Here is a 5048-nt window from a genome sequence, read left to right as displayed (position 1 = left end):
CCATCCCAAAGTTATCCACCTCCAAGGTATGACCACTCCCCCCTGGGCACATGCTCTATATTTTTTTGACTGTATCTTTCAAAGCAAAGTGAAAGAATTTTACACCAATCAGTAACAAAGGTATTTAGGACTAAAGTCACTCAAGCTCCACCTAAACATAAAGCAATAGTATAAAAGTAAGTTGGGAATGGAGGAAAAGTTAGGGGAGACCACCGTAACTGCTGGGATCAGGCTGTAGGGAGCCTGTTGAGTAAGAACTGCACTCTACACACACTGAATACTTTTATTGGGGTTGCAGCTTGTCTGTGTATTGTTTTAAATACATCTTTGCAATCAGATACTATCACCAGCAATCTTTGAACCTTAACCTATCACAATTTTGTATTAATAAAGAGTGTTGTTCTGCAAACTGTTCGAGTGAGTCCTTTGCAGACACTGGAGTTGCCAGCAGCACGTAACACACTCAGATGAAGTGGGAAGACCCACTGAGGGGTCTCCCTTATGTTGTTGGCTGAGCCCCCTGAAATGGGCAGGCAAATCGCCCTCCGATCCAGCAGGACTGTTCAGTGATAGGTCTCCATAACAGGACAAGGTTGGGCACAAGGGTCTCATCTTTCCTGGGGCACTGACTGACAAACAAATCACTGAGGGTCAAGGAAATTTCCCCTTTTCACGTGATAAGTGTTTCACTAAAAGTAATATTCTGGAACGTGTTTTAGGGACATATATTTCCCTACAGAATTCAGAAAGTTAAATTCTTTGCTTCTAGAATCTTTCAAACAAATTTGAATTAGACATTTAAGTCTAATTTGTCTTAAAATTGTCATATAAGTAATATTTCTATTGACTGTAAAGTGAATTTTACTAAAGTCACAACTCATCTGGGACCATAAGATTTAGAAGTAAATTATAATAAAATTATAAAATTATATGCATATATTTTCAAAAAGAAATATAAGGGATTCTGTTCCTTCCCTGTGTTTCTCTGAAGAACATATGGGTCAAATAATTGAAGTAAAAACTCTAGAAAAGTATTTCAAATGTCAACCATGTTAATTTTCATTTAATGAGATTGCTCTGCATTGTGCAAATAATTTCCAGGAAGACGGAAGCATGTGCAATCTGTTGGGGTTCTGGTTTTATTTTTTTTTTGATTGAGGAATTCTGCAGACATGCTAAGTAAGGGAAATTTGAGACATTATAGTGAAAGGATATTTAAAGATATGTTGCATGAATTTCTTCTTGAACACAGAAGCAAAATTCTTGCTTTATAGAAATAATAAATCCAAGATTTCATCTGAAATTTTTCAGATTATGCCATCTGTATTGGGTTTGAGTGACCAGGATGTGGTAGCAGGAGAGGGACTACAGGAGTGGCTTCTGTGAGAAGCTACCAGAAGCTTTCCCTATGTCCAACAGAGCCAACGCCAGCCAGCTCCAGGATGAACCAGGCCAAGGTTGAGCCAATCAGAGATGGTGGTAAGGCCTCTGTGATAACACGTTGTGGTAGTTTGGCCTAGGCCTTCTTTGGTGACCAGTTTGTAACCAAGGAAGGGTCCAGATTTACTGAGTATTCCCTACGATTTTTGTGTAAGCTGGACTATAAGAAGAAAGGAGGAGAGGCCTTTGCTCTCTTTCCTTCTGGTGGCTTGGAGGTGCAGGTTCCCTGCTGTTGAGTCTGTCGTGTTGGGGAGCGAGGCCTGGTTAGGCCTTGCCGACCTTGGGAGGTGGAGGTTACCGGTGATCGTTCCAGAGCGACTCTCGGTTGTCCCAAGGAGAGTAGTGAGATATTTCTTTGCTAACTCTTTTAGTTGTTAGATATTGGGCTACTAATCAGGATATATATATATTTTATTTTGGTTTTGTTCCTTTTCCCTTCCCCCTTGTGAAATTGTATGTATATTTCAATCGTATATACCTGTAACATAAGTGTAAATATATATATATATATATATTGCTTTAGTTGTCTCTCTCGTTTCGGTTTTTCTTGGTTGTTTTTCTCCCTCTTCTCCCTGAGGTTTGGGGGGGGACTTCTTGTGGTAAGGTTTGGAGACTTGGCAGAGAGCCAGCTTCAAACTATATCACATGTTTAAGAAGGAAAAAAAAAGCAAAATAGAAAAAGAAAAAAAAAGCTTAGAGAAGAGTGAGAATATGTGAGATGAACAACTTTGCACCACCAAAGTCAGTGGAGAAGGACAGGGAGGAGGTGCTTCAGACACCAGAGCAGAGATTCCTTTCAGCCTGTGGTGCAGACTATGGTGGAGCAGCTGTTCCCCTGCAGCCCGTGTAGGACCACAGGAGTGGATCCTACACAGTAGGATCCACCTGCATCCCATGGAGGAGACCCACACTGAAACAGGTGGATGCCCAAAAGAAAGCTGTGACCCTGTGGGAAGCCTTAGCTGGAGCAGGGTCCTGACAGGGACCTGATGACCTGTGGAGAGAGGAGTCCACACTAGAGCAGCTTTCCTGGTAGGACTTGTGGCCCTGTGGAGGACCCACATTGGAACAGCCTGTGCCTGAAGGATTGCACTCTGTGGAAAGGGACCTGCATTGGAGCAGTTCATGAAGAACTGTAACCTAGGGGAAGGACTCACACTGGAGAAGTTTGTGGAGGATTGTCACCTGTGGGAGGGACCCCATGCTGGAGCAGGGGAAGGACTCCTCTCCTTGACAGTGGCGGAAAAGACCAGTGTTGAACTGTCTGTAACCTCCACTTCCCATCTCCCTGAGCCGCTGGGGGGGTGGAGGTAGGGCCTGGGAAGAAGGCGAAGATGGGGGGTTGAATGTGTTTTTAAGATTTATTTTATTTTTAATTTCGATTGGTAATAAATTTAGTTAATTTTCCTAAGTGGAGTCTATTTTGCCTGTGATTGGAATCAATGTGTGATCTCTCCTGATCCTTACCTCAACGTTTGAACCTTTTGTTATGTTTTTTCTCCCCTGTCCAGTTGCAGAGGGGAGTGATAGAGCAAGTTTGGAGGGTACCTGGCATCCAGTCAAGGTCAAACACCACACCATCCAAAACAGGTGTAAAGGAAGGGAATAGTACTGAAAGAAAAAAAAAAAGTAGTTAGGAAAGAATTGGTAAAAAACCTCTAACAAATACAAATGGGTTTTTTGAAGAATATGATTCTCACACTTTCTACATAGTGTCCAGTCTTCTGTCACAACAGTAAGAACGAAAGCTGAAAAAGCTGTCTGAGAACTTTCAGAAGAGCTCTAGGACTCTTTAAGATTCAAGTTTTATGATTTAAAAGCTCAGATATAAATAGTTGCTTGACTGTTTGGATTCAAAAGACTGGGTGTTATGACAAAGGTGTGGAAAAGGAAGTTTGGTGATTTTATCCTGCAGTTGATTCATAGTGGAGCAGAGTATTTCCACTAAATTATTTTTGCTTTGTTATTTCTGAAACTATATCTGAACAGTTATAAACAGTGTATTACAGTTTTTGTAATAGTATATAAACTAATGATAAAATAATTGATATTTTGATGAGGTAATTTTCCCACATAACTAATTTTACAAGAAAATAATTCTTTTTAGTTTCTTCTAATTAATAACTTTTATTCACAAAATTATTATAGACATGAAAACAATATTTTTTCATTTGTTTCTCAGTTTCTCATACCATTTGGAACCCTGTGTAGAACTGCAGTACTGTCACGGTCACAGAATCACAGAATGAGTAAGGTTGGAAGGTAATTCTTATCTCCATTTATTTAATAAGTTTCTATAAGCAATGCAATAATGATCTTCAGTTCTTCATTACATCCTTGATATGGATTAAATACTTCGCCTCCATCTTTGCCAAAAATTTTGTTTGTTTCTGAAAGTTAAGAGATACAGAAGTGTTATGAGGTTTATTGAATATTAGATATTATATTCTTTAAACATCTTAAGACAGTCTGTATTTTAAAGCTGTCTAGAAATGTACAGGCATAGCTAAAATACAGAAAAGTTCTTCAAATATCTAAAAAGGTTAGAGTTTCATTATCTATTTACATGATTGACACTGAGAAGATTTATACTGGGCTTCTCAGACTTGCAATTTACTACAATGTAGAAATACCTACAACACAAAAGCACAAAATGTAAGCATTATTTTATTCCATCATTTATATTTAATGATATGTGGGAATGACTCATTCATTACTCAGCACAAAATTATGTGCAGACATGAAACTAAATTGCCTACTAAACCCACTAAGGACTATGTCTACAAATCTGTAGCAGAATTTGAGCCAATATTAATTCAATATATAAAATTATTATGTAATAATGGAAAGTAACAATTATACTGGCCTCTCACCTTTGTGTAAGTAGATGAGTTAAACTGAGAGGGAAAAATCTAACTATTTCACCATATTAATCTCCTATTAACAATTCATTTGCTGAGAGGCCTTACAGTCATCAAAACATTTAATCTAAGGAAGTATGCAGAGTAGAAGAGGGCTTTCAGTCTAACTGAATAAAGGAAAAGAAAGGATGACGCAAAAAAGGCAAATTCTAGGTTTGAATCCAAGTTGCATTGGGGGGGGTTCATGTCTTCTCTGCCCCTGAACAGAAACTCTCATTATCTGTTGCTGCCAGTAGAAACAGTAATTTATTCCAGCCCTTGCTAGGGACTGACTAGCTGACACATCTGGAAAAGGCAACCTGTTCATACTCCCTTCTCTTATAACTCCAGGCTTAATCTCAACACTTCAGTAAGAGTTCCAGGGTTATCAAATAAAAACCCTTCACTTACCGTTCAAATTCCACCTACATACAGGGAGGCCTATCTGCACTGAGTATGGAAGTCAGCAGAGGATTAGCTTGGGTCATTAAAGTAAGTGCTTGTTACTACAAATTATCTACTTATAGCATTGTGCTATAGGTCCCCCTGGAACACTCATGCATATGGAGTGCACTTACCAGCCTTGTCCAAGAGTTACTCTGCTTACACGTGTGACTTGGGTCTGAGTTTCACTTGTCTGTATGATGCCTGATCACAAGGAGCTTTATAGATCAGACGTCCATATTTTGCAAGATGCGTCAAAGACTG

General features: G+C 39.2%; 1 long non-coding RNA gene across 1 annotated transcript; it reads left to right on the top strand.

Annotated features, from left to right (window-relative positions):
* The first annotated feature begins 1342 nt into the window (after positions 1-1342).
* Positions 1343-4824, top strand: LOC108508458. Its single transcript, XR_001878407.1, has 3 exons — positions 1343-1479; positions 3623-3702; positions 4776-4824. It is a non-coding gene; the product is annotated as an uncharacterized LOC108508458 (long non-coding RNA).
* Positions 4825-5048: the final 224 nt, after the last annotated feature.

Source organism: Lepidothrix coronata, unplaced genomic scaffold (assembly GCF_001604755.1).
Source record: "Lepidothrix coronata isolate B3197 unplaced genomic scaffold, Lepidothrix_coronata-1.0 Scaffold299, whole genome shotgun sequence".
Classification (NCBI taxonomy): domain Eukaryota; kingdom Metazoa; phylum Chordata; class Aves; order Passeriformes; family Pipridae; genus Lepidothrix; species Lepidothrix coronata.
This window is presented reverse-complemented; position numbering and strand designations above follow the sequence as displayed.